We start from the raw sequence: 15,757 nt of genomic DNA, 5'->3' as shown, positions 1-15,757 counted from the left end.
AACACTTAATTAAATGGTGCTTAAACATAATTAGCATGGTTAGCAAAAGCTGTCACTCACCTAATTAAGTATAAGACATCTATTTGTGTACACAAAAGTGGCAAATAACTGACTAACTTTTGGTTTGGTTTTCTAAAGCATGATTATGGGCGTGTTCACACTGTGAAGGTTTGGTTTGGTTAAATTAATTCTTATGTGATTGCTCCATTTCATCGGAATAAACATATAGTTCATCTGAATAATTATGAATTCACTTTATTGATGACAACCAATAACGTGGCCCAAGAATGCTTAAAGATGGCTGTCTGTGCCCACTTACAAACAACTTCTGATGTGACTGCTCCATTTACCTGAATAAGGGTTTGATTGGCTGCCATCCAATAAAACAGACTGAGCCTACTGAATACAATGGTCTTGATCTATTTCCAAACAAACTCTCGAGCAATTGCTCGATTAATATTTCTGGTAAAACCTGTAAGAACAAAACACTACTTTCCTCTCCATATGCACCATACACTTGTAAACACTTCTAGAAAACTAAAAACTAAAACTGATTATTTAGTGCTTTTCCTCTAAATAAGTGTGATCGCTGCCATCCTAACCTTGGTGTACACCAAAAAAGTGAACCAAGAACTTTGCAAAGAGAGCTCTCTGTCTGCTACCAAACAAATTCTGAAGTGACTTTTGTGCTAGTGCGGTTCACTTGAATGAGTTTGAATCTAGACTAATGCTTGGATCCCACCAACTGTGAAGAGAACACACCGATCACGTCACTTGCTGTAGACTACTTGTGGGATGTTTTTCCCCTTCAAAGAATTTAGAACTCCTTTTTAAAACTTGCACAGAAGACTTTGGCAAATTCCTGCTGCCAGACAGAAAATCACCTCTGTTTGCTTAACTTTGTATGTGATCTACTTACACAAATATTTGGTGTGAATCTAGAATAAGCCCACTTTCAAGCAAACCCTGAGGTGCTTACGTTCTTATCATGGTTCATTTGAAGAAGTGTAAATGCTGCCATCAGAACCTTAATAAGTTGCAAAAAAGTTGGCCAAGAATGCTTAAAAAGGGTCTCGGTCTACCTACAAACAAACTGCACTGTGACTTCTTTGTAAGAAATAGTTGTGTTATCTGTACAAGTGTGAACACTGCAAGCCGAACCTCACCAAATTTGTCCAAGAACCCTTAAATATGGTACTTCCAAACAAATTCTGCCATTTTCAAAAACAGGCTGATTGAAAATGCTAAAAACATGAAAATGGGGTCCAATTTTTAAGCAAGCTTTGTTGGGATTCGACCAAAATATGAACACAACCTGAGCTAAAACATCAAAGTAAACCCAAATCAGGATATGGTTTTGCAACATATGATCATAAGAAACCAAAATGCTCAAACATATCTGGTTTTACAAGTCATAGTTGGAAAGTAGTCCATTATGCTTTACGTTTAGCTTCATAGCATTGTTTTGGATGTTTGCTAATGTGTTGTGCCTCAAATCAAAAATCAAAAAAGCTAATTTCCAAGAGAATTGAACAACGAATGTGAACTCTAATGGTGAATTTCTCTAAACCAGTCTAAAACACTGGACAACTCGCTCTAAAATCAATCAAAAAACTACCAGAAATTATATTTTGCATATGGAAAACAAACATAAGCAAGGTATTTAAGAGAGGTCAAGCATTCTCCTGGACAACAACAGTGTTTACAGAAACAGGAAGTTGCCAAACTATGACAGGAAGTGTTGTGAAGAGACGGAGAAGCAAAGCAAGAGAGGAAAAGAGAAAAAGAAAGAGAGGAAATGCTTGGCTGATGAGTAGCTCGGGTCGCTCCCTGTCTCCTCCTCCTGCTGTTGTGTGTATCTGAAGCCCTCCAGAAAGCTGGAAATTGGCCGCCACAGACTGGAATTTAATATCATTCCTCAGCTGATAGCACATAAACAGCACAGGAATCTCACTCATAACCCGGAGCTTCCTCTAGGCCAAATTCAGGAAGCAGAAACGGTAAAGAACGCAGACAAACTGCAGATGGAAAGCACATGTCAGTCAGCGGAGTCAGTGATTGAGGTGATTCCACGGTGAAGATGAGACTTTTTTGTTTTCGAATGCAAATAACAGAATATCTTACCGTTTACGCCACATGTCATCTCAAAGTTCAATGAAATGTAAATGTAGCAAAACAAATCTGTTAAATATTACATATTATTAAGAATATAAAAATGTTTTTTTTTAAAGAAAATCAGTCCATGACAGTTAGCATATAAATAATACATAAATAAAATGTGTATTAATCTAATCAAAATCATTTTAATATATTTTAAAGATTATAATATAAATAAATTATAACATTATTACATTTTGCATTGCAATCTGATTAGGTTTTTTAGTGACCGTCTTTGCAGTTTCTAATTGAATAAATTAGCATACACTATAGGCAGCACTAGACCTGTCACAAAAATAAATAGATCGATTTATCCCACAAAACATGGACGTGACCTCAATCATTTTTGGTGATACAAAATGTACCCCTTATTAGGGTTGGGAATGGACAATCGATTCTGATTCTGCAATTGAATACTAAGAGTTCTTTCACACCTAGACTTTTGTTTCGGAACCTGGCACGTTTCCCCAGTTAGTTCCTTTGACATATGTGAAACCAGCAATCGCGATCAGAACCGCGCCAAAACAATCCGCCTGAGATCGCCTGAATGAGGTGGTCTTGGCTCGATTAAAATGAACTATGGAGTGAATCAATTGTAGTCAGAAAGCAATATGATTCAACGAACGAACCAGGCTAAATCACACGGTATTATGGATATGCAATAGCCATATATAAGGCTATATGAAGAGAGAATTATGAGTAAGGCGAATGTTATTCCTACTGGTAAATGTGCATTTCATGTCAAATGCGAAAGTGACAGCATGTTGAACTATTAACGTGAGCTGTTTATCCGTTTATCAAATTGCAGTCTTGGTTTATCTGTTATTTCTTTCTATAATGTAAAGCCTATAATGCATAATACTAGCTGTAAGAAATCTTACCTCTGATTTATATTTTGTGACTATGACTGTGAGTGTCACCATTTAAAATTAAAGCGCAGCTTTTCGCTTAATGTCTTATTGCCATAAATTAAAATGAAGGACACATGACAGCTGAGCGGGACTGAAAAATATACCCTGAAACTTTGACCAATGTAACGAGAGTTTATTCGCAAGTGACTTTTAGCTATTTTGGTCAGTTTAAAAACTTTGCCATGTGAAAGCGAACTGCAAGAACAAGAACAAAGTGTGACATTGTAACAATTTTAAACCCTGTTTCAGAACAGCATTGTGCATCATGGGTACAATTTATAAACAGCAGGACTGCAGAAGCAGGCAGGAAAGACAGATTTAAACTCCGTCATTGATAATCTTAGTTTGAAAATGAAACTGAATTCCTTCGTTTAACAGGGTCTAAATGACGGCCAAATATTTTGTTTAATTCCGGAATCGGAACTAGGAATCAATAAGAATCTAAATTGGTAAAATTTTAATGATACCCAACCCTATCGCCCATACATAAAAACAATTCTAGCAACATTTCAGCAGATTGTGTAACATCTCTATCCCTATTGGAGGTGTTATTGTAGTTAAAAAACACAACAGTATTTACTATAAATTACTATAGTATATTTTCAGGTAGGTGTCTAACAACTGAAAATAGATCTGAAAATAGAGCAGGTATCGCAGCCTCTGTTACGTTTTGCAGTGCACTTTTTTTTTGTAAACATTTACGATTATTTCTTTAGGATATGCATTTTCACATTCTGATTCCAACGCATAATTATTAAACTGAAAAAATGACAATAATTAAATATTCTCAAGAGTAAAATATTATGTGTTCTTGGGAAGAGCTTCCTTGCATTGTGATATTATATTGTCATGGCATAAAAATGACAATGATATTGTATATTACAATATATTTTGGTGCGATATATCAGACAACAGAAAATAGATATCGTGACAGAACTAGGCAGCACACGACAATAAAAAATAAACAATAAAATAAATAAATAAATAATAAATAATAATAATTAATAATAAAAAATAAAAATCACAAAACTATTTAATAATACATTTAATTGTACAAATAGTTTACATATCACCGATTAACACTGTAAAAAAAATCATAAATTTATTCGTTACTTTAGTTAATCAGGTTTCAACTAATTTATTTTAGCTATACAAAGTTTAACTCAATATTTTTAGTCATATATAACTTTAAGTGATTGGAAAAGTTAAATTGATTCAACTAAATCTGATTATAATGGTGTAAAAATGTTAAATAAACTCATTTCATGGCGCGTTAAATAAATACCAATTCAACATTATTTTTCTCCAATAAGAACATTTCATACATAAAATACGAGCAATTCTCAACACATTTCAATCTATAGCTAGAACAAAAAAGAAGAAAGCAAGCTAGTTTATACAAGCACTCATCTGCGGCCGATGAATCACCAGGAATCAGAGGGTTAGACAACAGGCTTAATCTGGAGCCCCAGACGGTCCAGCGTCTCATGTTTTGAGTCCCAAAAACAAACCGCCCAGGTCTTGGTCCTGATCCCGGCTCAAGACACCCACTAATACCATCAACAATACACTCCCTCATCCCGACACACACCAAAAGCAAAAGAGAGTGCATAATTCTAGGTTATTTAGAGTAATGCTAACCCTTAGCTCATCTGAAACTAGCGGCTTTCTTTAAATATAGTCCCATAAGGCTGAATGTCTATAATAGCTGCTCTCGTATTGGAAGAGCAGCCGATGGGAAGTGCAGTGGAAATGGAGTTGGATGTTGTTAAGTGTTTCTACATCAGGCCGGGTTGCCTCAGGATAAACGTTGTAGAAGCCACAGTTTACTTACAAATGTAATCTCTCTGGATGGCCAAATCTGAAACATTAAATCCTCATAAAATGATCTGCCACTCTTTTTTTTTTTTTTCTCCACAGTCTACGGTCATCTGACTCGAAGGGGATTTTAACACTGCTGTTTTAAGCTGGACTAACAGGGGTTTATGTATAGTGGACAGGACACAAATAATAGGACGAGTGTTTTTTGTTTTAAGCTGATGGGCATTTCTGTGAAAGTTTCACATTTGATACAAGTTAAGCGGATTAAATGGCATCTGTAATATGTTGGTTGTTCTATCATTTTGTTTTGGTGTTTGAAGTGTTGATTTGTTTAATGCTAAAATTGGTGTAAAAGGTTGTTGAAATTGTCAAAACATTTGATATAGATGATCTTAGGGTGCTTTTCCACCTGTGAATCGATTCAGTTGTTCCGAAACAGAGATTACAATTGTTACATTGTTGCTCTTTGCTCTTGGAGCGGTTCGCTTTCACACTGCAAAGTTTCTAATCGGACCAAAAGAGCTAAAACAAGTCACGTGCGAGTAAACTCTCCTTACATTGGTCAGAGTGTCAGGGTTTATTTTGCAGCGTCCCGCTAAGCTGTCAGGAGAGGTGGTGGTTTGGTGGTGATTGACAGGGTGTGCGCGCGCGACGTGTCTGAGGAGAGACGCAGTGGGGAGGGGCGAGAAGGGTGCGCGACGATGCCTATTTGAGGACTGGGAGGGAGACGCGAGATTACCGGGAGATCATCACTCGTTTGCGGGCATCAGGAGACTCGCGAAACTTCCCGCCATACTCATAATTCTCTCTTCATATAGCCATAAGCCTATTACATATCCATAAAACACTGTGATATAACCGCGCTCGGATCGGATCGCTTTCTCACTGCAATCGGACCGCTTCAGGGTTCGTTTCAATCAAGCGGAGACCACCTCATTCAACTTTGGCGCGGAACAGAGCACGATTGCCCTGTTCACATATGCCAAACGAACCGCGCTAACTGGGCAAACGAGACACGTTCCTAAACAAAAGTGTAGGTGTGAAAGCACCCTTACACTAAAATGAAAGTTGATATTTATTTTCGACTTAAGATATTAAAGATTCTTATAGTAGAATGATTACACTTGATATTTTTAAGCAAATCACTTTTGGTGATCAGACGTTATAGCTGTACAGGTTTCAAATGGAAAATTTAAGATGTTGAAAGTTGTCATCATCACCATTAATACCTGATAACATTTAACAACCCTAAATTAGGGCTTGACGATATCAAAGAGCTTAGAATGACCAAGAGGCGACACTCAATAGAACGTTCCATTGGAACAGCAGCGCCCAGCAACAGCCCCGGATTCCACCATTTTGGATTGAAAGCGATCGGCGGTCTATTGTATCTTATTGCTGTGGCGATGGCAAGCAGCTGCTTAGTTTTTTATTTATTTATTAACATTCATCAGGTTAAAGATGTCAGATTAGCGTGAAAACCAGGCGTAACCATAACAAATAGTATGCATTTTAAAACAAAAACGCATTAGGGTAAATGACACCTAAAATATCTTAAACTTGTCTACTTTCTGACCACTATCAGAGGTTCAAATGCTTTTCTGACAGTGGTCAGAAAAGCATTTGATCAAATCGTTTTCATGGTGTAGATGCTCATGTGGTTGAATGAGTTCAAACTCCTAGAAAAGACTGGTTACTCTTTGTCAATTGATGAAACACATGATCGATATGGGACATGTTGAAAGAAAGTGCATGAAAATAAGATATTCTGGTCACTTTGTTCTAAAACAAAGATCACAATCATAATAGTAGTTGCAATCCATCCTTTTCATTAGCTTTCCTGCTCACTCATAAGCTGCGCAAATGCCCTTTAACACGGAGCACGGCATGATAAAACCGAGGCATCAGCAAACTGTGCTTTTACACCCAAAACAAAGTGATTGATTGTATATGCCAAATTCATGTCTCTTCAAGGGATGCCGCTGACCACAAAAATTCATTTTTTGGCAGCCTGCCCACTACAACGCTCCTGCTGGTTATCTTTTTTTCCCCTCCGCTTGTGAATGTGTCTTTACATTTTCCCCAACCTCTCTAACTTGCACGATATACTACAGTAAATTAAGATAAAGTTTGCTACTACACCAGAAACACAAACCATCGATCATGATCAGGGCTTTAATAAAATATTAACCTTACCACCGGATCCCATTTTCTCTACAATTTCATGCCACAAAGTTTCTGGTTCACTCAACGTTTTGAAGTCATTGTGATGTTTATAATCTTCTATAATCTTTTAGAAAGGCATTATTTTGCCAAAAAAGGTTTGCATGTGATGTACAAGCTCAAATCTAACAGGGAAAAAATAAACACGCTTTGGCGTACCGTGATTGATCACAGCTGGTGTCAAGAGCCTCAAATAGATCTATTGTTTTGATTCAAGAGCATCATAGTCGCACATTTGTTCTGATGCGTTGCATCGAGTGCTCATGTGAAAGTGATGCTGTGGAGCATGATAAAACAACAAGGAACTGTTCGCTATAAAATCTGAAAACAAGTGGTCATGGGAGACAAAGACATGTCATTACCAGATGGAAGTGAAATACTTCTCAGCAGAACACATGCTAATGGCAAATGGAAACATGATACTTAAAAGACTAAGTGGAAATGAACTGCCAACTATTCCAGCATAAGTTTTATGCAGTGGAGGCATGGAGCACCTGGAGGAAACCTGTGAGGTAACGGTGCTAATCACTGAACCACCGTGCCGCAACGAAGTAGAAATTGTAACAATACAAATAAAAAGAGTTTGTGTAGTAAATAGGCTTAAAACTGATGTTTTCCAAATAGATGTGCTACTGTTTTCATCCAATGAGTGTAACAAAAATAAATCCTTACTTCCTGATTAACTGGTGCTAAATATCAAAAAGATAAAAGAAGATTTGCTGTGTTCAAAGAGTCTTATTTCATAATAAATTACTCATTGGAAGCATAGACGGTCAAGTTAACAATACTGAACCACTCTGATGACAGACTTTGGCTAAGGGATTTTAAATGTTGTGCAATGTGATCTGGTTGCTGGTTTGTCTATTAATAGGTGTGTTCGACTTCATGTAGCCCTGCGCAGACCGATCGAAATCTGTCTTAAAACGGTGCATATCGGTTAAAAATTTTGTCCAACTTGACAATATATCACTGTCATATGTGCTATTAAAGTACTGCAAACACTCCGAAATTAGTCGGCGGACTCAGTCTGAGCAGCATCTGAAGAGTGACTGCAGGAGCTGCGATGTCCACACCGTTATTACATGATTTGCTGGATTCATCACATGACAACAACCATCTGCGTTTCAGGTTTATTATTGGACAACTTTCGTCTCACAAATTTCCAAACAAACAACTAACTTTCAATGTCATCTCTACATATCATGCTAATTAAAAGACTACAAATATTATACTACAGTTTTCACCTTTTTTTGTTAAATAATTTGTTTATAAAGGCTATATTATTTGCAACCTTTATCTAACAGAGCATTTACTGTATTCAGCCCCATAAACGATTTAAACATTAGAAAGAAAATTAAAAAAAATGTTTTTTTGAAAAATAAACAACGACAAAGCAGAAGGGGTATATACATAACACATTAAATAAATTATTTTTGAAGCATTTTTTTTTTTAAGAGTTAGAAATAGTTTTAAGGGAATACTGCATTTCAGCAAGCAAAATATTTACAAAAAGGTTTTGGTTAGAAAATTGACCTATTATGTATATAAAGGTTTGCTAATAAGATAAGATTAAGAAAATTTATTTTCTTTTCATGCAAAGCTTCTGATATTTAATTGACTACAGCGAACTACAAGCGCCGAAGTATCCGACCAGACGGACTCATTTTCAACTCTATCCCCGCCTGCGCTCGGCCAATCTCGTTGAATGCCGGCTGCAGTCATGGTTTATTTTGAACACACCTATTGTTTTCCATTTTTCTTACCACATAATATGTTAAAACAATAAACTCATGACATTTTTTGATGTGCATTCGGGAACCTATTCAGTAAATATGTTTCCATCATAATTTTGGTGCCTTTTTAATTATCAGATAAAAGGTTTTTTCTGCTGAGTTATGTTCATGCATTTTTTTTTTTCAAATGTTTTTTCAAATGCATCTTGATATTTCCATTAAGCATTTTTATGCAGTATTCTAATATGTGCATTAAAAAAGGTGGATGGAAACAGCTGATTGTATACACATCTGATGAAGCATCAGGAATTAACTAAATATAATCTAACACAAAAGTGATTATTTTACTCTCAGGAAATTCATGGCTTATCGCTTTGTAGCAAATCTTTAGTTACACTACAAGTATGTTACTGACTGTACAAGCATCATTTGTTTATTTTTACAAACCAAAAAGCACATCCAAAAATCAAACAAGACCTTTTCTCTGTGGTTACAAACAGCAGGTTGTTGACAGAGTTCACTTTTATATTGAATCTGGAACATTCCCTGAGAAAAAAATAATAAAAATCAAACGCATTGTGACTCAACAAAAGTGGTTTCACTGCAAACAAGCTTAGAAAAAGAAGCCACTGTTATATTCAATGATAAAAGCATTATAATAGGGAAGTGACAGCCTTGTTATTCAAAATACACAAGCGAACACGAACACACACAGATATATGCTGCAAAAAGAACACTAAAACATCAGAACACAATCCACTATAACCACCATTAAAAGCATTACAACCCATCAAATTCTAACCATTAAAGTCAGTATATTTGGGACATATTCCATTAAGATTTATTGCTTTTAACATACAACTAGAAGACAAGAAATGATCTGTAGAAACCTTAAGAAATCATTATAGCTTCCATTAAATCCAATGTAATTTCCAATGTAACCATCAAAACCATTACAAACCAACCTTTTTTTTTTTTCAGCGGGGGATGTAAAGTAGCAGCAGCCATTTGTTCTCCACGCCATGAATATTTAATACACCACGTAACTTGAAAATAAATTGTTAATATAACAGGGGGAGGCTGAGGTCTTGTATGGGGAAAAAAAAATACGAGACAGAGTTATGCCACAGGTCAATCCGGTTCCATTCAAAGTCTGAAAGGAATGTGGGAAAGGGAGGGAGGACGAGGAGAGGCGATAGACGGCTGGGAATGGGAGTGCAGAGGGAGGGGGAATGTATAGGATGTCCTCCTCACTGTTTCAAATAACCACCGGGGTGGTCGCGACTATCAAACACTGATAACCACGGTAACAAATAACCAACTGTCAAGCGAAAACAAGTCATTCCTAATGAAAACGCACCATGGTGACCATAGTTACAGCAGTTTAGTGACTTAAAATTAACCATTGTTATAAATACATTGCATTTTCAGTAGAAACGAATAGTAGTTTGACATTCTCAGTGTGTATTAATAATTCCGTAAGGTTTATTAGACTTTTTGCCAACTTTTAACGATAGTGTACTGCCACAAAAAAAAAAAAAACAGGCTTTACTTATTTAAGGTTGTCTTGTTTCCAATGCGAACATTAAAAAAAAAAAAAATCCTAAATCAATAAGCATTTTGTTTACAAATTAGTATTTATACTTATTTATTTAGATTATATTTTGTGTGTAATTGTATTTATTGCAATCGCTTTTTGAAATTCTATTTTTTGTATTATATGTTAGGCACCTAGGGTCTGAGAGTAACCCTATTTCAATTCTTTGCATGTCCTGTTCATGCGGTTGAATTGATTTTCTAGACAACCGAATAATTTTGTCATTTTAAGAAAAGAAAAACTTGTTAAAATTAAGTAATTTCTTCCTTTATACAACTAAAATATGATGCCAGTGAGGTAAGAAAAATAAACTTTTTTTTTAGATTGTTTTACTATTTATTTGATTAGAAAAAAAGACAAAAACTTTCCCAGAGATGTGTTGCGGCTGAAAGGGCATCCGCTGCGTAAAAACGTGCTGGATAAGTTGGCGGTTCATTCCGCTGTGGCGACCCCGGATTAATAAAGGGACTAAGCCGACAAGAAAATTAATGAAAGAATGAAAAAGACAAAAACTATAAGCAAAAATGCATTATTTGCAGTGTGTGTAGCTAAAAACTGAAAATGGAAGCTTAATTTATTCACCCACAGGTCATCCAAGATGTTGGTGACCTTATTTGTTCTTCAGTAGAACTTTAAATAGCTTATGCCATGGCCGGTGATTGTTTATAACATTGTTAAAAAGTACAGCTAAAAAAAAAACAACCTGATAATACATTATGGACTTTTTGGTGTAAATGATCAGTCTGTGCAAGATCCTGAACATTATTTAAATCTTTAATCTGCAACACGCTCAACAACAACAATAATGATGTATAAGCAATTTCAGATTCATAGATGCAAGATTTGCAGTAAAAACTCAAAACCTAAAAGTTCACATAGAAAGTATGTTCACATTACATTGAAATAGCTGTTTATATTTTCCAGAACAACTGACCACAGAGTTAAGGGACCAGAAAAATATCAATCTGTAAACATGTTTTGTACTTTATATGAGGAAAATAGATATGCGTAAGGATGTGACCAAAAAATTTATATGCAGTATACAACATGCTTTGTAGAAATTCTGTGAATTAAACTGCACAACCCAAAAGTAATAATGCTGATCAAAAGGATAAAATATGTCTCTCTATAGAACAAACAGATTTATTTTATTTTATTTTATATTTGACATTTTTGTATTTATGAGGGAAAAAATGTCATTATGGATGTGACATCTCTCCGTTATGGATGTGACCGATGGGAAATTGCCACTTGTGTGACTTTGGTAAATCAAATCAAATGTAATCGTTTGTTATATTTCTAAAGTACACTGTAAAAAAAATCTGTAATTTCACGGTTTATTTCCAGCAGCTGAGGTGCATTAAATTACAGAAATTTACTGTAAAATAACGGAGGTCGAATTACAGAAATTTACCAGAAATTAAAATTTTATGTATATTCTGTCATTTAATGTCCGTTATTTTATGGTAAATTTCTGTAATTTAACGGCGGTTATTTTGCTGCTTTGTTCTGCCACCCCAGCTGCAAAACATAAACCATTAAATTATGATTTTTTTTTTCAGTGTACTGTAAAATACAAACCTACACCGACACAAAAACGTTTAAACAGTTTCCATATTTTGGTGAAAACTTTTTTTTTTTCATGGCAAGGTTGACATGTGCACAGAATTGCTTCTACAGCAAAAAATAAAAAAAAATGTGAAGGTAGTATTACTTTCTGAGTTGTTTTGTTTAGTTGTTGTAAATAAGAAGCAGCTTTTCTTACAAGACCTCACTGTACAGTTAGGATCCAGCAGTATTAAATTTGTGTCGCCTGTATAGCATTTTTTCACTCTCAATGTGGCGTTAGCCATAGAATAACGTTTTACGAATTGCCAAAGCTTAACAGTTCTAGCTTTAAAAAAAATAATAATAATCTTTGTTACTTTTTTATTAAAGAAAAACAGACTGAGGTAAAGATGGTTATATATATATATATATATATATATATATATATATATATATATATATATATAAATATATATATATATATATAGATAATTATTCGTTCATTTTTAAACAGTGAAAAAAGTGGTGTTTACCACACTGATTTGAATATTTGGTCTGAAATAGCATAAAAGTACAACTTAAAAACATTATCACTATGAACAATGTCTTCTGATGGTCATTGCCTGCTAATGAGATTTCCCTGTTTAAATTTGGTTATAAACACTTTTCTGGAATTATATTATTGAGGAGGACGTCTGAATATGCGAATATAAAACCAACTTTACCTCAATGAAAAACAATCTTGGTAGTCCTGCGAGTGATTAAATTAACAGCAAAGGTTCATTTTTCGAGTGAACTATCCCTTTAAGGGACACACACTTAGACAAACCACTATAAATATTCAAAAAGACAGACATTTTATATCGTATTACAGTCATGAATAGGCTACATCTATTCATTTACACGCTCAAAAAAATAAGTGACGGTTCGCAAAGAGAATTATAAAAACCTCTAATCTATCAAAAGACAATAAATTCCCAATAAGCAAGTCCATTCAGTCACTAAATGCATCATTCTTAGTTCTAAAACATGTTTATTTGTACTATTTTAAAACCGTATACATTATTCACGACGGTTTAATAATCTACCCTTTCAAGTTAATTCATTTAACAGTTGAATTCACCTGATATCCCCACAACTTCAGTGCTGTGGAAGCTGATGAAATGTTAGAAGGAACGCATGTTCTACTTGACACCGACACTGTAACACAAACATTTCGGAGGTTTCCAAATATAATCCGAGTCCTTTCTAAAGCAGCCTAGAGGATTAAGAACAGACACAAAAGCGCAAGGATAGCATGAACTCACCTCTGCATTCCTGATATGTTTATCCAAAGCAGCCCGCAGTTGTAGTGTTGAGTTGCTCACTTCACTTTGTGCTCCTTTGTGGCTCTTGGGCAAAAACGCGTCTCGCATCGCATCCGGGCGGGGCCAAGAGCGCTGCTGATGTCACAGTGATGGGCGGGGTTTGTGAGGGTGATGGGCGGAGCCTGGAATCCGGTGGTTTGCCATCTGTCACCGCGGGTGCCTCTAGGAAAATCACGTTTCCCTGGCGTCTAGAGTTTGCCTAATCAATTATTAATTTGACTGAGTGATGATGGGGATGATATTAATTTTATCTCCAGCATATCAGGCTTTCCATCTCCTTCATACTTGTACACTTAAGCACAGATTGATTTTTACTTCTAAAATGGTATCTTATTATAACTAATATATAAAGTAATATGAAATCAAAAGTATTAGATCAATGTTTTTTAATCTATATTTGTACTTTTTTATTTGAAGTACTTTCAAATATAATTAGAAAACTGATGTCTCTATTCAAAGCAACTTACAAATGAGAAATATCAGAAGCAATTCATCATGAAATGACAGATAATCATTAGAAGTGTGTGTAAAATGAGGTTTCAGACATTTAGAGAAGTCCAGGGGAGAAAAAAGGCAAAGGTTTTTTAATTTATTTATTATTTATTTATTTGCAGGATGTGGTTAAAGTCTTATGGAAGAGATTATGGAAAATATTATGTTGTCAAATGTTGCCTAGGGAGAGTTTATGCTTTCAGATTATGCAATATGAATTTAAAATTCCTAAAGCATAAAATGATTTAACCTTTAGGACATTTTAGGACAAACTGCCATGAAGCATTTTGAAATTATATTTGTTTGGAGTTTGTGTCTGGAATTTTAGGACGAGATACTAAAAAAGCAAATTCCTTTAAAATATGGTGACCGTGCTACAATTTAAGAAAACACGTCTAATTACAAAAACGCCAGCAAATTGAGAGAAAAAAAATCATCATTTTTTTGACAGCACACATGCTGCATATTATCTCAACGCAAACACATATTTAAAAAATGTGCTGCATTTTCTCATAACGCAAACAATTTTCTCACATTCATTCTTTCATTTTCTTTTTGGCTCAGTCTCTTTATTAATCAGGGGTCGCCACAGTGGAATGAACCGTCAAGATATCCAGCATATGTTTTACGCAGCAGATGACCTTTCAGCTGTAACCCATCACTGGGAAACATCCATATACTCTCACTCACTCACATACACTACAGACAATTTAGCGTACCCAATTCACCTAACACATGTCTTAGGATCTGTGGGGGAAACCGGAACACCCGGAAAAAACCCACGCAAACACGGGGAGAACATGCGAACTCCACACAGAAATGCCAACTGACCCAGCCAGTTCAAACCAGTGACAAACTTGCTGTAAGACGAGTGAACTACCCACTGCGCCAACGTGCTGCACGCATTTTCTCACAACACTTTGAAATAGCACAGAACACAAGATAAATGTTTCAAGGAGACCCTAAAATTTGATGGACCAAACTATTCAGGTTATGGCTATTTAGGCTAGTGAATACTAAAGACAAGGGAATCAAGATATTAAAATAAAAAAAACTCATCTTTCAAAGATAACTTCAATGAGCAATAGTGATGGCACAGCGGTGTCCGATACATTTTTGGATCCCTTTAAAACATTGCTATTGTGTTCCGTTGTTTTTGTGTTGTGAGAAAATGCAGCGTGTTTTATTAATTTGTTTGTGTTGTGGGAAAATGCAGCTTTTTTTAATGTGTATGCACTGTGAGGATTTGCAGCACATGTGCTGTCAAACGGATGTAAATTCTTCCTTAATTTGCTGGTGTTTTTTGTTTTGCATGTGTTAAGCTCTATTGGCCACAGTATGAAAACAAAATTAGGCCAAAATACATTGTTAAATATCAAAGAAAGCTTCATTTTTAGCTTAACTACATAATGTCAACCCCCCCCCCCCCCCTCCCAAAAATGGAAAAAAAAAAAAATCACTGTGCAACTAAGTTTGATTTTGAATAAGTTAAGAAGACAACATTTTCTTTTCGGGTGAACTTTAACAAATGATTAGAGAAGTAGTAGAGTAGACTAGACAAATGTATTGTTAGCCTAGCAAATGCTAATGGATCACAAAGAATCCTATACATCACACCCCATTGAGTTTGACCATAAATAAATCATGACAAAATTTGCATTTAAACAAATAAGCTTTTCTAGGTTCAGTATTAAATATTATAGTAGTCGAGAGCTGAATTGTTAGCATAACAACATGCTAATTATTCACAGTAGAGGTGAAATAGTTGGGAGTTTGCTTTTGTTCAAGGCCCAATATTCAAGCAAAATCAAAGAACAATCTGGTGTGAAGACATTTTGTATGAAATACAACCAAAACAAAGTTCCTCTGGTGTTTATTTCAGGAACTCGAAAACAACTTTTCTATTTT

General features: G+C 35.3%; 1 protein-coding gene across 2 annotated transcripts in view; it reads right to left on the bottom strand.

Annotated features, from left to right (window-relative positions):
• The window catches only part of sh3bp4a (SH3-domain binding protein 4a), a 54,895-nt gene extending 41,485 nt beyond the window's left edge, over positions 1 to 13,410 (bottom strand). Inside the window, 1 exon segment of one of the 2 annotated variants that reach the window (NM_001316330.1) lies at positions 13,298 to 13,410. The gene's annotated coding sequence lies outside the window, so the exon portion shown is untranslated. 2 annotated transcript variants of the gene reach the window in all.
• Positions 13,411 to 15,757: the final 2,347 nt, after the last annotated feature.

Source organism: Danio rerio, chromosome 22 (genome assembly GCF_052040795.2).
Source record: "Danio rerio strain M-AB ecotype USA chromosome 22, GRCz13ab, whole genome shotgun sequence".
Classification (NCBI taxonomy): domain Eukaryota; kingdom Metazoa; phylum Chordata; class Actinopteri; order Cypriniformes; family Danionidae; genus Danio; species Danio rerio.
The sequence above is the reverse complement of the archived record's forward strand: the minus strand, read 5'-3'. Positions and strand labels throughout refer to the sequence as shown.